The following is an 18547-nucleotide window of genomic DNA, read 5'->3' as shown; positions in this document are numbered from 1 at the left end:
AGGGATGTTGACCATGAACGTCCCTGTGCGTTGTCGTCAAGGCAATGTCACTACTCTGGGGCCGGGCCCGAAGCGCGGAGAAGAGGCTCCCCCTGTTAAAATGGACAGCCCGCAACGCCTAATCCTCCCCACCGGACGGTTACTGCAGCATAGATGGCCCGGACCAGCTCACCCTAACTTCCCACCGATGGGAGATGAGTACAAAACAAAAGGGAGGGGTTGGGCTTAATGATGACGAAGGCCGCAGTGGTTTTCAACCTGCGGACCTCCAGAGGTTTCAAAACTACAACACCCAGCATGCCCGGACAGCCGATGGCTCTCCGGGCTTACTGGGAGTTGTAGTTTTGCAACATCTGGAGGTCCGCTGGTTGAAGACCACTGATGAAGGGATTACAGGCGGAGAGTTCACTCGAGTATAAGCCGAGGGGGGCGTTTTCAGCACGAAATATTGTGCTGAAAAATTCGGCTTATACTCGAGTATATACGGTAGGTATATATTTATATATTTTTACACGTATTACATTTTTTTTTTTATTTATTACATTTCATATATTATTTTTTGCACGTGTATTCACTAAACAATTTTCATTATTTGGCATTATTTATTTTGCCAGGCACTTCACTTTCGCTTAATTTAGTTTAGTTTTTTTCCACACACTGTCATTTGTGTTACGCCGAGCGCTCCGGGTCCCCGCTCCTCCCCGGAGCGCTCGCTACACTCTCGCTACTGCAGCGCTCCGGTCAGATCCACTGACCCGGTGCGCTGCGATACCGCCTCCAGCCGCGATGCGATTCGCGATGCGGGTGGCGCCCGCTCGCGATGCGCACCCCGGCTCCCGTACCTGACTCGCTCTCCGTCGGTCCTGTCCCGGCGCGCGCGGCCCCGCTCCCTAGGGCGCGCACGCGCCGGGTCTCTGCGATTTAAAGGGCCACTGCGCCGCTGATTGGCGCAGTGGTTCTAATTAGTGTGTTCACCTGTGCACTCCCTATTTATACCTCACTTCCCCTGCACTCCCTCGCCGGATCTTGTTGCCATTGTGCCAGTGAAAGCGTTTCCTTGTGTGTTCCTAGCCTGTGTTCCAGACCTCCTGCCGTTGCCCCTGACTACGATCCTTGCTGCCTGCCCCGACCTTCTGCTACGTCCGACCTTGCTTCTGTCTACTCCCTTGTACCGCGCCTATCTTCAGCAGTCAGAGAGGTTGAGCCGTTGCTAGTGGATACGACCTGGTCACTACTGCCGCAGCAAGACCATCCCGCTTTGCGGCGGGCTCTGGTGAAAACCAGTAGTGACTTAGAACCGGTCCACTAGCACGGTCCATGCCAATCCCTCTCTGGCACAGAGGATCCACCTCCTGCCAGCCGGCATCGTGACAGTAGATCCGGCCATGGATCCCGCTGAAGTTCCTCTGCCAGTTGTCGCCGACCTCACCACGGTGGTCGCCCAGCAGTCACAACAGATAGCGCAACAAGGCCACCAGCTGTCTCAACTGACCGTGATGCTACAGCAGCTACTACCACAGCTTCAGCAATCATCTCCTCCGCCAGCTCCTGCACCTACTCCGCAGCGAGTGGCCGCTTCAGGCCTACGACTATCCTTGCCGGATAAATTTGATGGGGACTCTAAATTTTGCCGTGGCTTTCTTTCTCAATGTTCCCTGCACTTGGAGATGATGTCGGACCAGTTTCCTACTGAAAGGTCTAAGGTGGCTTTCGTAGTCAGCCTTCTGTCTGGAAAAGCTCTGTCATGGGCCACACCGCTCTGGGACCGCAATGACCCCGTCACTGCCTCTGTACACTCCTTCTTCTCGGAAATTCGAAGTGTCTTTGAGGAACCTGCCCGAGCCTCTTCTGCTGAGACTGCCCTGTTGAACCTGGTCCAGGGTAATTCTTCCGTTGGCGAGTACGCCGTACAATTCCGTACTCTTGCTTCAGAACTATCCTGAAATAATGAGGCCCTCTGCGCGACCTTTAAAAAAGGCCTATCCAGCAACATTAAAGATGTTCTGGCCGCACGAGAAATCCCTGCTAACCTACATGAACTCATTCATCTAGCCACTCGCATTGACATGCGTTTTTCCGAAAGGCGTCAGGAGCTCCGCCAGGATATGGACTTTGTTCGCACGAGGCGTTTTTTCTCCCCGGCTCCTCTCTCCTCTGGTCCCCTGCAATCCGTTCATGTGCCTCCCGCCGTGGAGGCTATGCAGGTCGACCGGTCTCGCCTGACACCTCAAGAGAGGACACGACGCCGCATGGAGAATCTCTGCCTGTACTGTGCCGGTACCGAACACTTCCTGAAGGATTGTCCTATCCGTCCTCCCCGCCTGGAAAGACGTACGCTGACTCCGCACAAAGGTGAGACAGTCCTTGATGTCAACTCTGCTTCTCCACGTCTTACTGTGCCTGTGCGGATATCTGCCTCTACCTTCTCCTTCTCTACTATGGCCTTCTTGGATTCCGGATGTGCAGGAAATTTTATTTTGGCCTCTCTCATCAACAGGTTCAACATCCCGGTGACCAGTCTCGCCAGACCCCTCTACATCAATTGTGTTAACAATGTGTGGCAGTGTGGCAAGGAAAGGGTGTATTTCCCTTGCTATCTCTGCAGAATGCTCCACCTGTGGCCTGATTAATGAGGTATCAGGAAGGGAAAGTGTGTGTTTAAAAGGAAAAGGAACAGAATAGTTGGGGCTCTTCCTAGGATACAGCATGTGGGCTGTAGGGAAGAGACAGAGGCTGCTGAGGAGTACACAGCCCGAGCTGAGTGGCTCAAAGAGAGTGACATGAATTGTGAGTAAAAGGTTGCAGGGGACATATGTTTAACCGGCTGAGGGTAGCTCAGCGGTTGTTAGTCAGGACAAGCTGATCTGTGTAGTCAGTGACCAGACGATCTAGGATTTTGTTTGTTCCTGCTTTTTGTTTATTTCTTTCCCTGCAACCTGTGTAATAAAACTGGCAAGGTGCCAGATTTGCATTAGAACCGTTTGCTTGCTGGTTTATTGAGAAGAAACGCATCCTGTGGCGTGGTCCAGGACGATCCCCGAGCTAATCCCCAAGTAGGAATCCTTACAAATGAAAGATTGGACTGTACCATACGTTTCCGCACGGAGCCCCTCCTAATGTGCATCGGACCTCATCACGAGAAAATTGAGTTTTTGGTCCTCCCCAATTGCACTTCCGAAATTCTCCTTGGACTACCCTGGCTTCAACACCATTCCCCAACCCTGGATTGGTCCACTGGGGAGATCAAGAGTTGGGGTCCCTCTTGTTTCAAGGACTGCCTTAAACCGGTTCCCAGTACTCCTTGCCGTGACCCTGTGGTTCCCCCTGTAACCGGTCTCCCTAAGGCCTATATGGACTTTGCGGATGTTTTTTGCAAAAAACAAGCTGAGACTCTACCTCCTCACAGGCCTTATGACTGTCCTATTGGCCTCCTCCCGGGCACTACTCCACCCCGGGGCAGAATTTATCCTCTCTCTGCCCCAGAGACTCTTGCTATGTCTGAGTACATCCAGGAAAATTTAAAAAAGGGCTTTATCCGCAAATCCTCCTCTCCTGCCGGAGCCGGATTTTTCTTTGTGTCCAAAAAAGATGGCTCCCTACGTCCTTGCATTGACTACCGCGGTCTTAATAAAATCACGGTAAAGAACCGCTACCCCCTACCTCTCATCTCTGAACTCTTTGATCGCCTCCAAGGTGCCCACATCTTTACCAAACTGGACTTAAGAGGTGCTTATAATCTCATCCGCATCAGAGAGGGGGATGAATGGAAAACGGCATTTAACACTAGAGATGGACACTTTGAGTATCTGGTCATGCCCTTTGGCCTGTGCAACGCCCCTGCCGTCTTCCAAGACTTTGTTAATTAAATTTTTCGTGATCTCTTATATTCCTGTGTTGTTGTATATCTGGACGATATCCTGATTTTTTCTGCCAACCTAGAAGAACACCGCCAGCATGTCCGCATGGTTCTTCAGAGACTTCGTGACAATCAACTTTATGCCAAAATGGAGAAATGTCTGTTTGAATGTCAATCTCTTCCTTTCCTAGGATACTTGGTCTCTGGCCAGGGACTACAAATGGATCCAGACAAACTCTCTGCCGTCTTAGATTGGCCACGCCCCTCCGGACTCCGTGCTATCCAACGTTTTTTGGGGTTCGCCAATTATTACAGACAATTTATTCCACATTTTTCCACCATTGTGGCTCCTATCGTGGCTTTAACCAAAAAGAATGCCAATCCTAAGTCATGGCCTCCTCAAGCGGAAGACGCCTTTAAACAGCTCAAGTCTGCCTTTTCTTCGGCTCCCGTGCTCTCCAGACCTGACCCATCTAAACCCTTCCTATTGGAGGTTGATGCCTCCTCAGTAGGAGCTGGAGCGGTCCTTCTACAAAAAAATTCTTCCGGGCATGCTGTTACTTGTGGGTTTTTTTCTAGGACCTTCTCTCCGGCGGAGAGGAACTACTCCATCGGGGATCGAGAGCTTCTAGCCATTAAATTAGCACTTGAGGAATGGAGGCATCTGCTGGAGGGATCAAGATTTCCAGTTATTATTTACACCGATCACAAGAACCTCTCCTATCTCCAGTCTGCCCAACGGCTGAATCCTCGCCAGGCCAGGTGGTCTCTGTTCTTTGCCCGATTTAATTTTGAAATTCACTTTCGGCCTGCCGATAAGAACATTAGGGCCGATGCTCTCTCTCGTTCCTCTGATGCCTCGGAAGTAGAGCTCTCTCCGCAACACATCATTCCTCCTGACTGCCTGATCTCCTCTTCTCCAGCCTCCATCAGGCAAACTCCTCCAGGGAAGACCTTCGTCTCTCCACGCCAATGCCTCGGAATCCTCAAATGGGGTCACTCCTCCCATCTCGCAGGTCATGCGGGCATCAAGAAATCCGTGCAACTCATCTCTCGTTTCTATTGGTGGCCGACTCTGGAGACGGATGTTGTGGATTTTGTGCGAGCCTGCACTGTCTGTGCCCGGGATAAGACTCCTCGCCAGAAGCCCGCTGGTCTTCTTCATCCTCTGCCTGTCCCCGAACAGCCTTGGTCTCTGATTGGTATGGACTTTATTACAGACTTACCCCCATCCCGTGGCAACACTGTTGTTTGGGTGGTCGTTGATCGATTCTCCAAGATGGCACATTTCATCCCTCTTCTTGGTCTTCCTTCAGCGCCTCAGTTGGCAAAACAATTTTTTGTACACATTTTTCGTCTTCACGGGTTGCCCACGCAGATCGTCTCGGATAGAGGCGTCCAATTCGTGTCAAAATTCTGGAGGGCTCTCTGTAAACAACTCAAGATTAAATTAAACTTTTCTTCTGCATATCATCCTCAATCCAATGGGCAAGTAGAAAGAATTAACCAGGTCCTGGGTGATTATTTACGGCATTTTGTTTCCTCCCGCCAGGATGACTGGGCAGATCTTCTACCATGGGCCGAATTCTCGTATAACTTCAGAGTCTTTGAATCTTCCTCCAAATCCTCATTTTTCGTGGTGTACGGCCGTCACCCTCTTCCCCCCCTCCCTACTCCCTTGCCCTCTGGTTTGCCCGCTGTGGATGAAATATCTCGTGATCTTTCCACCATATGGAAAGAGACCCAAAATTCTCTCTTACAGGCTTCATCACGCATGAAGAAGTTTGCTGATAAGAAAAGAAGAGCTCCCCCCATTTTTTCTCCTGGAGACAAGGTATGGCTCTCCGCTAAATATGTCCGCTTCCGTGTCCCTAGCTACAAATTGGGACCACGCTATCTTGGTCCTTTCAAAATTTTGTGCCAGATTAATCCTGTCTCTTACAAACTTCTTCTTCCTCCTTCTCTTCGTATTCCTAATGCCTTTCACGTTTCTCTTCTTAAACCACTCATCATCAACCGTTTCTCTCCCAAACTTGTTTCTCCCACTCCTGTTTCCGGCTCCTCGGACATCTTCTCCGTAAAGGAGATACTGGCCTCCAAGAAGGTCAGAGGGAAAACTTTTTTTTTGGTCGATTGGGAGGGTTGTGGTCCTGAAGAGAGATCCTGGGAACCTGAGGACAATATCCTAGACAAAAGTCTGCTCCTCAGGTTCTCAGGCTCTAAGAAGAGGGGGAGACCCAAGGGGGGGGGTACTGTTACGCCGAGCGCTCCGGGTCCCCGCTCCTCCCCGGAGCGCTCGCTACACTCTCGCTACTGCAGCGCTCCGGTCAGATCCACTGACCCGGTGCGCTGCGATACCGCCTCCAGCCGGGATGCGATTCGCGATGCGGGTGGCGCCCGCTCGCGATGCGCACCCCGGCTCCCGTACCTGACTCGCTCTCCGTCGGTCCTGTCCCGGCGCGCGCGGCCCCGCTCCCTAGGGCGCGCGCGCGCCGGGTCTCTGCGATTTAAAGGGCCACTGCGCCGCTGATTGGCGCAGTGGTTCTAATTAGTGTGTTCACCTGTGCACTCCCTATTTATACCTCACTTCCCCTGCACTCCCTCGCCGGATCTTGTTGCCATTGTGCCAGTGAAAGCGTTTCCTTGTGTGTTCCTAGCCTGTGTTCCAGACCTCCTGCCGTTGCCCCTGACTACGATCCTTGCTGCCTGCCCCGACCTTCTGCTACGTCCGACCTTGCTTCTGTCTACTCCCTTGTACCGCGCCTATCTTCAGCAGTCAGAGAGGTTGAGCCGTTGCTAGTGGATACGACCTGGTCACTACCGCCGCAGCAAGACCATCCCGCTTTGCGGCGGGCTCTGGTGAAAACCAGTAGTGACTTAGAACCGGTCCACTAGCACGGTCCACGCCAATCCCTCTCTGGCACAGAGGATCCACCTCCTGCCAGCCGGCATCGTGACAATTTGGTTGCTGTGTCTATTTTTATTTATTATATATTTATGTATCATATTTTGATATATATCTTTATATAATGTTAATTTGTTTTGTTTACCCTTTTCCCACCACATTTGCTTTTTCACATATGCACCTTTTTTGCTGCACATTATGTCACTTACATCACTCACCATTATTGTCATTATTACGTATATTTTTCTGCATAATGGTTATTTTTTATGAACTATCAATACTTGATATTAAATGTAGGTGAGGTTCAGCATCTGTGGGCATAGTTACCTTACCAAACATGTTGCGTGGTGCGTTGTAATCTGGGGTGCGCATGCCCAGACTCTCCGCTTCCCTGGTCTGCGTTCTCCTCCCTCGGGTGACGTCGCTCTGTGTGACAGAATTTGCGGGGGGATGACGTAGTTCGGGTGGAGCGGGGATGCCAGGCGTGACACACCAAGTGCCGTGTTAGTTGGCACCATCACGGTTTCTCTTCTATTGGTGCGCATATGGATGTCTCCCACATAAATAGCTCCAGGTATCCCCCCCTCCTCATCACTCCCAGACGAAGAGGGACAAAACGCATTGGAGTGTGAGGTGGAGGAACACTGGAGTAGGTCATACTACATAGTTTGGGCTGTATTCTGCTTATTTTATGCCTTGTTTCAGGCTAGTGCAATATGTGCCTTAGCACAAGTATTGGCTTATGTGTATCAGCTATTAATTATTTATGTTAATTATTTATGTTAATATATAATTGAAAGTCTTGTGTGTGGCAGTTATATTTGCAATGTTATATGTATTATATTCTACTCAGTGTTCCCCCACTGCTTGATTTTTATCTTGTCTGAGTGTTATATGTCTTTTATGGGGGGTCAATTTTTGTTATCATTATATGTGCAATAAAATTAATTTGATTTATTTGGTCATATTTTTTGTAGCTATAAGGCTGGGATTTTTTGTAGGTTTAAAGCATCTTTTTCTTTTTTTCTTTGATGCATATATGATTTGTGCCCTTAATCATGTAGTTTTTTGTATTATGGTGGGTCTGATTCTGAGGTCTGTATTATGGTGGGGTCTGATTCTGAGGTCTGTATTATGGTGGGGTCTGATTGTGGAATCTGTATTATGGTGGGTGGTGATTCTGGGTTCTGTATTATGTTGGGATCTGATTCTGGGGTCTGTATTGTGGTGGGGACTGAGTCTAGAGTCTATATTTTGGCTGGTGGTGATTATGGGGTCTGTATTATGGTGGGGTCTGATCCTGGATTCTGTATTATGGTGGGTAGTGATTCTGGGGTTTGTATTATGGTGGGTGGTGATCCTGGGTTCTGTATTATGGTGGGTGGTGATTCTGGGGTTTGTATTATGGTGGGTGGTGATTCTGGGGTCTGTATTATGGTGGGTGGTGATTTTGGGGTCTGTATTAAGCAGGTAGACACAAAAAACTACTCACAATAGGGGTCTAGCAGTGAACCCAAGCTCCCAGTCAATGCGTACAAAGAATGAAAACTTTTGGTGAGCAACCAAAAAATGGGGGAGTGAATGTATTAAAACATAACTTTTACTAGTTTACGTGAAATAAATCCTGCATACACCATAAATGCAGTGACCAGACACCAATATCACCATGGATCGAATGTCCCATCTAGAGTACTAAGTAGAAAATCTATAAAAGCGTATTAAATCATGTCACATAGCCAACGTGACCTTCATAATACATATTCATAATCTCAAACACAAGGTTTCTCTAATATATCTCAAGCACAAGGTTTCTCGACGCGTTTATGCCGAAGTGCATCGACTTCCTCAGGGGAAACCCTTGTCAAGTATTTATATATGAGAAATAAATTGCATAAGACACTATGTAGGTAGTACAAATCAAATTGAATAATATAAATTTCCCTACATTTGATGTGCAGTGAAGCCGGGCATCGTGGCTTCCTGCTCCAGGCAGGTTTGCACATCACCGCAGTATCTGAGGGCCAGACTTCTGAATCGTTTACCTAAGCAGAAAAGTTCTGTATGTACCGGATGCCCTGCGGTTTATCCCCACAGCAACGTGGTCTATTATACTAGTATGCTTGACACTATAAGCATCGGACCTATACCTGGCTGATAGGGAAATTTATTCTATTCAATTTGATTTGTACTACCTACATAGTGTCTTATGCAATTTCTTTCTCATATATAAATACCTGACAAGGATTTCCCCTGAGGAAGCCGATTCACTTCGGCAGAAACACGTCGATAAACCTTGTACTTGAGATATATTAGAGAATCCTTGTGTTTGAGATATATTATGAAGGTCACGTTGGCTATGTGAAATGATTTAATACGCTTATATTGATTTTCTACTTAGGACTCTAGATGGGATACATACGATCCATGGATCCATCTGTGTCTTGAGTTTATTATGTGATATTGGTGTCTGATCACTGCATTTACGGTGTATGCAGGATTTATTTTACATAAACTAGTAAAAGTTATGTTTTAATACAGTGACCCCTCGACTTATGATGGCCTCGACATATGATCATTTCAACATATGATGGCCTCTCAGAGCCCATCGTATGTTGAAGGCAGCCTCGACATATGATGCTGCTGTGTGTTGGGGCCATCATACAAACAGCTATCTGACAGCGCTGACAACTTCAGCACATGACAGATAGTTGTTTAATGTGCCCCGTGTGCCCCGTTCTGCCTCCTGTCACTCACATCCTGTCCTGCTAACTCATACAGGCTTCCATTGTGAGCTCCGTGTAAGCCCCCCCCCCCCCAGTGCAGCCATAGCCAATAGCCTGCAGCATCTTGCTGCAGGCATCCAATGAGCTGCTGGCTGCCCTCCCCTCCCTTTCCTATAGAGCTGTAGTCGGCAGGATCGTAATGGAGGACATTCTGTCCCCCCTGAAGGTATTTAAAGAACTGTACAGTACTGTATGCGATGTCACACATCACATACAATACATATACACACAATACACCCCATACATCAATGTTTCCCTATCAGTGTGCCCCCAGCTGTTGCAAAACTATAACTCCCAGCATGCCCAGACAGTCAATGGCTGTACATGCATGCTGGGAGTTGTAGTTGTGCAACAGCTGGAGGCACCCTGGTTTGTTAAACACTCCCCATACACTCCACATACAATGGTCATCCCAGAACCAATTGGCAGTTTCCCATAGAGATATGTATTCAACATACAATGGTTCCAAGGCCCCAGAACCAATTACCATTTTTACATAGACATGTGTACTCAACATATGATGGTTTAAACATATGATGGTTCTCCTGGAACCAATTAATATCATATGTTGAGGGACCACTGTACATTCACTCCCCACTTTTTTGGTTGCACACCAAGAGTTTTCATTCTTTGTTTGTATTATGCAGGACAGTGATTATGGGGTCTGTATTTTGGTGGGAACTGATTCTGGGGTCTGTAATATGATGGGGTTTGATTCTGGGGTTTGTATTATGTTGGGGTCTGATTCTGGCATCTGAATTATGGTGGGGCCTGATTCTGGGGTCTGTATTATGCAGGGAGGTCTGATTCTGGGGTCTGTATTATTGTGGAATCTGATTGTGGGGTCTGTATTATTGTGGGGTCTGATACTGGGATCTGTATTATGATGGGAACTGTATTATGGTGGGGACTGATTCTGGGGGTCTGTATTATGGTGGGTGGTGATTCTGGGGTCTGTGTTATGGTGGGTGGTGATTCTGGGGTCTGTATTATGCAGGGAGGTCTGATTCTGGGGTCTGTATTATTGTGGGGTCTTAAACTGGGATCTGTATTATGATGGGGTCTGTATTATAATGGAATCTGATTCTGGGTTCTGTATTATGGTGGGGTCTGATACTGGGATTTGTATTAAAATGTTTATCCATGCAGAACAAAAACTTTATTGGCTGTTGTAAGTCATCCTCTTCCTACCCTGTGACAAGCCACACCCGCACAAACCCCACCCACAGTAAACCACACCCAAAATGAAGCCACACCCATATTGCCAACACACCAAGTGACTTAAAACATTTTTTTGCCACAGCAATACCAAAAGGTTGCCTACCCCTGATCTAGCTGCTACATTTAGGATAGATTGGATAAGAGAAGACTGCTTATTGTATTTTCTAGGAGTTGCAATTTGTAATTTAATGTTCACATAATATACAATAAAAGGTATTATACCAAATGTAGTTGAATGCTAAGCAACTCAAAAAAATTACATACTGAACTTATTTTAGAGCCGCATTGCGTTTTGGAACAGTCATTTTGTATATGTGGAAAATAGTTGTACAGTGCATTATTTTTAATAGATACTCTGTGGAAGTGTGACTGACACATTAAGACAATTTGTCATTTCATGCTGAGCTTGTCTCTTGAAGTTATGATTATTTGACATTTGCCAAACACCTGTAGTTCCTTATTAAAAGCTTAGGCATGAGTTGCTTGCTAATGCAAGCACAGTTGTATTATCACATCATGTAAGAAAAATATGAAATACCTTCTGTAATTGCTAGTCCAGAGCAACGCTGCTAAACTTAATTTCCCTACCTGGATTTGGCATTTCATTTACCTTACACATTCGTCCTGTCCATCAGTTTACTAAATAATTATTCCAAGGAAAAAAATGCTTTTTTTTTTCTTCTTATAATTTCTACTATCACTGTTATTGTTCCATTTTATTCCAATGTTCCGTTCATAAAAATAGATCCCAAATATATATATATTTTTTGGGGGGTTGATGATTTTGGAAGTTTTTTGTATCTCCTAAAAGGTTCTGAATTAGTGGGGTATCCATTAGTCTTTTAAGTATTTTTGAAGCAAGTAATATAAAGTGCAATCTGTAGCCAATGCAGTCAAAATGGGGACTTTTGCTATTATGTGTTCAAAAATGGCTCCATTATAAACTATTGCAAGTATGAAAAGAGACTTATACCAAATCATTCAGGATAACAAATACTGAATAGTGTATCCTAGCCCCTGCTTGCTATCTGGCTAAGCTCTCCTGCAGGACAGATGTCTGATAGGAAGCTTAAAGGGGTACTCCCGTGGAAAACTTATTATTATTATTTTTTAAATCAACTGGTGCCAGAAAGTTAAACAGATTTGTAAATGACTTCTATTAAAAAATTCTTAATCCTTCCAGTACTTATTAGCTGCTGAACACTATAGAGGAATTTTTTTTTTTTTGAAACACAGAGCTCTCTGCTGACATCATGACCACAGTGCTCTCTGCTGACATCTCTGTCCATTTTAAGAACTGTCCAGAGTAGGAGAAAATCCTCATAGCAAACATATGCTGCTCTGGACAGTTCCTAAAATAGACAGAGATGTCAGCAGAGAGCACTGTTGTCATGATGTCAGCAGAGAGCTCTGTGCTCCAAAAAGAAAACTGTCACTGTCACTTTAAGCATTAATAACTCTGGGATGATTTTACCTATCATTCTGATTCATAGATAGTTTTTTTGTGACATATTCTCCTTTATGATAGTGGTAAATTTTCGTCGATACTTGCATCATTTATTGGTGAAAAATTCCAAAATTTGATGAGAAATTTGCAAATATTCATTTTTTTTACTTTGAAACTCTCTGCTCATAAGAAAAATAGACATTCCAAATAAATTATATATTGATTCACATGCACAATATGTCAAATTTTTGTTGGCATCATAAAGTTGACATGTTTTTACTTTTGGAAGACGTCAGATGGCTTCAAAGTTCAGCAGCAATTTTCCAATTTTTCACAAAATTTTCAAAATCTGAATTTTCCAGGGACCAGTTCAGTTTTGAAGTGGATTTGAGGGGCCTTTATATTAGAAATACCCCATAAATTACTCCATTATAAAAACTGCACCCCTCATAGTATTCAAAATAAAATTCAGTAAGTGTTTTAACCCTTTAGGTGTTTCACAGGAAAAGCAGCAAATTGAAGGAGAAAATTCAAAATCTTCATTTTTTTACACTCGCATGTTCTTGTAGACCCAGTTTTTGAATTTTTACAAGGGGTAAAAGGAGAGAAATCACCCTAAAATTTGTAACCCAATTTCTTTCGAGTAAGGAAATACCTCATATGTGTATGCCAAGTGGTCAGTGGGTGCGCTAGCTCAGAAGGGAAGGAGCGACAATGGTATTTTGGAGAGTAAGTTTTTCTGAAATGGTTTTTGGGGAGCGTGTCACATTTTGGAAACTCCTATAGTGCCAGAACAGCAAAAAAAAAAAAAAAAACACATGGCATTCTATTTTGGAAACTAAACCCCTCAAGGAACATAACAAGCGGTCCAGTGAGCTTTTACGCCCCACAGATGTTTGACGACATTTCATTAAGGTTGGATGTGTAAATGAATTTTTTTTTTCACTAAAATGCAGTTTTTCCACAAATTTTACATTTTTACAAGGGGAAATAGGAGAAAATGTCCCCAACATTTGTAACCCCATCTCTTCTGAGTATGGAAATACCCCATGTGTGGACGTCAAGTGCACTGCGGGTGCACTAAAATGCTCAGTAGAGAAGGAGTCACATTTGACATTTGGAAAGCATATTTTGCTGAAATGGTTTTTTGGGGCATGTCACATTTAGGAAGCCCCTATGGTGCCAGAACAGCGGAAAAAAACAAAAAACACATGGCATACTATTTTGGAAACTACACCCCTTAAGGAACGTAACAAGGGGTAAAGTGGGCCCACAGGTGTTTGACAACTTTTCGTTAAAGTTGGATGTGTAAATGAAATAAAAATCACTAAAATGCAGTTTTTTCCTCAAATTTTACATGTTTACAAGTGGTAATAGGAGAAAATGCCCCCCAAAATTTGGAACCCCATTTCTTCTGAGTATGGAAATACCCCATGAGTGGACGTCAAGTGCTCTGCTGGCGCACTACAATGCTCAGAAGAGAAGGAGCAAATTTGAGCTTTTGGAGAGAGAATTTGGTTGGAATAGAAGTCAGGGACCATGTGCATTTACAAAGCCCACTGTGGTGCCAGAACAGTGGACCCCCCCCCCACATGTGACCCAATTTTGGAAACTACACCCCTCACAGAATTTAATAAGGGGTGCAGTGAACATTTACTCCCCACTGGCATTTGACAGACCTTTGGAACAGTGGGCTGTGCAAATGAAAAATAAAATTATTAATTTTCACGCACCACTGTTCCAAAAATCTGTAAGGCACCTGTGGGGTGTAAATGCTCACTGCACCCCTTATTACATTATGTGAGGGGTATCGTTTCCAAAATGGGGTCACATGTGGGGGGTCCATTGTTCTGGCACTATGGGGGCTTTGTAAACACAGGTGGCCTTCAATTCCGGACAAATTTTCTCTTCTAAAGCCCAATGGCGCTCCGTCTATTCTGAGCATTGTAGTTTGCCCAAAGAGCATTTAACATTCACATATGGGGTATGTTCTTACTCAGAAGAAATGGGGTTACAAATTTTGGGGGGCTTTTTTCCTATTTTCCCTCAAGAAAATGAAAAATTTAGGGTAACACCAGCATTTTAGTAAGAAAAAAAAATTGTTTCATCTTCCCATCCAACTTTAACAAAAATTTGTCAAACACCTCTGGGGTATTAAGGCTCACTATACCCATTGTTATGTTCCATGAAGGGTGTACTTTCCAAAATGCGGTCACATGTGGGTATAAATTTTTTTGTTTTTATGTCAGAACCACTGTAAAATCAGCCATCCCTGTGCAAATCACCAATTTAGACCTCAAATGTACATAGTTGCTCTCACTCCTGAGTCTTGTTGTGCTTCCACAGAGCATTTTACGCCCACATATGGGGTAGTTCCGTACTCAGGAGAAATTGCGTTACAAATTTTGGGGGTCTTTTTTTCTTTTTACATCATGTGAAAATAAAAAGTATGGGGCAACACCAGCATGTTAGTGTAACATTTATTTTATTTTTTTACACTAACAGCCTGGGTAGATCCAACTTTTCCTTTTCATAAGGGGTAAAAGGAGAAAAAGCACCCAAAAAATGCTCCAGAGTATGGAAATACCCCATATGTGGCCCTAAACTGTTTCCTTGAAATACGACAGGGCTCCGAACTGAGAGAGCGCCATGCCCATTTGAGGACTGACTTAGGGATTGCATAGGAGTGGACATAGGGGTATTCTATGCCAGTGATTCCCAAACAGAGTGCCTCCAGCTGTTGCTAAACTCCCAGCATGCCTTGACAGTCAGTGGCTGTCCGGAAATGCTGGGAGTTTTTGTTTTGCAACAGCTGGAGGCTCAGTTTTGGAAACACTGCCGTTAGATATGTTTTTTATTTTTATTGGGGGGGGGGCATTGTAAGGGGGTGTATATGTTACCCTTTATTATGTGTTAGTGTAGTGTTTTTAGGGTATTTTCACACAGGCGCCAGTTTACGGTGAGTTTCCCGCTAGGAGTTCGCGCTGCAGCTTAAAGTTTGCCGCAGCTCAAACTTGAAGCAGGAAACTCACTGTAAACCCACCAGTGTGAATGTACCCTGTACATTCACATGGGGGGGGTAAGCCTCCAGCTGTTACAAAACTACACTCCCAGCATGCACTGACAGACCGTGCATGCTGGGAGTTGTACTCTTGCAACAACTGGGGGCACACTGGTTGGAAAACCTTCAGTTAGGTTCTGTTACCTAACTCAGTATTTTTCAACCAATATTTTTCAACCTCCAGCTGTTGCAAAGCTACAACTCCCAGCATGTACTGATCGCCAAAGGGCATGCTGGGAGATGTAGTTATGCAACAGCTGGAGGAACGCAACTATAACTCCAAGCATGCCGAGCCAGCTGTTTGCTGTTTGGGCATGCTGGGATTTGTAGTTTTGCAAGATGTTGCTAGGCAGCTACTCACCGGTTTCCGTAGTCTGTACAAGGGAGCCGCACGATATCTCCGCCCTCTGCCGCCGATCACAGGTAAAGGACCTCCACCACCGCCTTTTCCAATTTAGAAACAAACTAACAAGATATATTTGTATTGCCGCATTTAAACATTTTTGATATTTTAGTCCAAGCTATTAAAATATGTCATTATTAATCCCCTATGTTAAACAGTGTGAAAGCCAAACGAATACCATATTCCAAAATTGTTGGAATTTTTGGTCACATTACATCCCGGAAAAATAAGTGATCAAATAGCCACAAATGTGATACCAGTGAAAACTACAGATCACAGCCAAAGTTATAAGGGTCAGAATAAGGTAATTTTAAGCATATTTATTTTGGTAAAAAAAAGTTGTAAACATAGGCATCTATTGTATGGACTCAAAGAACAAAAATAACACCAATTTTACCAAAAAGGGCATTGGGTAAAAAAACAAAACCCCCAAGAGTTGCAAAATTGTCTTTAAAAATATATATATAATAATTCCCTCGTTAATAATATATATTTTTTTGTTTTTCTGTATATTTATTAGTGTTGAGCGGCATAGGCCATATTCGAATTCGCGAATATTCGCGAATATATGGACGAATATTCGGCATATATTCGCGAATATTCGCATATTCGTTATATTCTCGTTTTATTTTCGCATATGTGGAATTTCGCGTATGCGAAAATTAACATATGTGGGAATTAGCATATAGGAAATTCGTATACTCGAAAATTCGCATATGCGAAAATTAGCATACGCTAATTTTCGCATATGCGAATTCTCGCACGCCAGTCTCACACAGTAGTATTAGAGCCTTCTTTACACCACACAAGCTGGAAGCAGAGAGGGGTGATCACTGTGATGTGTACTGTGAAGAAAAAAAAAAAAAAAAATGAAAATTCGTAATTACGAATATATAGCGCGAAATTCGCGAAATTCGCGAATTCGCGAATATGCGATATTCGCGAATGATATTCGAATTGCGAATATTCGCGAGCAACACTAATATTTATGGTAAATGGAAAGGTGACCCGCAAATACTATTGGTCACTATTGGTCTGTGGATGAACAAATTGAAGAGTAGTGATGTCGCGAACATAACATTTTCGGTTCGCGAACGCGAGCTTCCACAAAAGTTTGCGAACCAGCGAACCAGGCAAACCGCCATTGACTTCAATGGGCAGGTAAATTTTAAAACCCACAGGGACACTTTCTGGCCACAATAGTGATTTAAAAGCTGTTTCAAGGGGACTAACACCTGGACTGTGGTGTGCCGGAGTGGGATCCATGGCAAAACTGCCATGGAAAATGACATAGTTGATGCAGAGTCTGGTTTGAATCCATAAAGGGCATAAATCACCTAACATTCCTAAATGGTTTTGAATAACGTGCTTTAGCCCCCTTTAGGCAGCACATAGTTAGATCCCCCCTTTAGGCATCACATAGTTAGATCCCCCCTTTAGGCAGCACATAGATTCCCATATGTTAGGAAGCGCATAGTTAGAGCCCCCCTTTAGGCAGCACCAGAGGCCAGAAAAATTAGGCATGTGCACATGGCTGAAAAATAAGAACAAGCGCATATCCAAGAGTCCAGAAGACTCTATAATGCAGGACGGAGAAACACACAAAGAAATTATTTTCTAAATAAAATTTTTCATCAAATAAAGAAACAGAGTTCATCCCTCTCTGCATTTTATTTTTGAAAATTTAAGTTTAAAAATCACACGGAACAAGCGTTCCTTGGTGTAATGGTTAGTACTCTTGAAAATTCAAGTTTAAATTATCATAAAGTCCAGTAGACTCTATAATGCAGGACGGTGGTGGGGAGTGACTCTCCGCTTTGAGGCAAGTCAACCCCAAGATGGTGTGACACTGCCGTGTCCGGGATGGGGAATAGCACCTGGGGAGCTGGGGGGGGGGGGTGCCGGTGATGTGGGGCAAGACGCAGCAGTGGAAGAGGACTCGGCCGAGGATGTTATGGAAGAGGAAGGAGTAGGAGGAGTAGAGGAGGTGGCAGTGTCACCAACTCCTCTGCAGCTTGGCAGCCGTCACCAGGTTTACCCAATGTGCAGTGTAGTTGATATACCTGCCCTGACCATGCTTTGCAGACGAGGTATCAGTGGTCAGATGGACCCTTGCCCCTACACTGTGTGCCAGACATGCCATAATTTCCTTTTGCACAATGGAGTAAAGGTTTGGGATTGCCTTTTGTGCAACAAAATTTCGGCCGGGTACCTTCCACTGCGGTGTCCCAATGGCTACAAATTTTTTAAAGGCCTCAGACTCCACCAGCTTGTATGGTAAAAGCTGGCGGGCTATAGTGTTGCTTGCGAATATTCCTAATTCAAATTTTATTCGCGAATATCGCATATTCTCGAATTCGCGAATATTCGCGAATATAGCACTATATATTCGTAATTACGAATATTCGTTTTTTTTATTTTTTCTTCACAGTACACATCACAGTGATCATCCCTCTCTGCTTCCAGCTTATGTGGTGTAAGAAGGCTCTAATACTACTGTGTGAGACTGGTGTGCGAATTTTCGCATATGCGAATTTCCGCTTGTGTTAATTTTTGTATATGCAAATTTTCGCATATGCTAATTTCCGCGCACGTGAATATTCGCATATGCGAAAATAAACCGAGAATATGCGAATATTCGCGAATATGACGAATATTCCTCCATATATTTGCGAATATTTGCGAATTCGCATATGGCCTATGCCGCTCAACACTAGTGGGCTAGCAGTTCTGACAAGCCAGCTGTCAGACGCCTGGCTAAGGGGTGACTTTGAGACATTGTCTTCTTGCGCTCAAACATCTCCTTGACAGACACCTGACTGTGGGCAGATGAACAGGAACTGCTCAAGGCGAGAGACGGAGAGGCGGATG

This window comes from Hyla sarda, chromosome 3, assembly GCF_029499605.1.
Source record: "Hyla sarda isolate aHylSar1 chromosome 3, aHylSar1.hap1, whole genome shotgun sequence".
NCBI lineage: Eukaryota > Metazoa > Chordata > Amphibia > Anura > Hylidae > Hyla > Hyla sarda.
The sequence above is the reverse complement of the archived record's forward strand: the minus strand, read 5'-3'. Positions refer to the sequence as shown.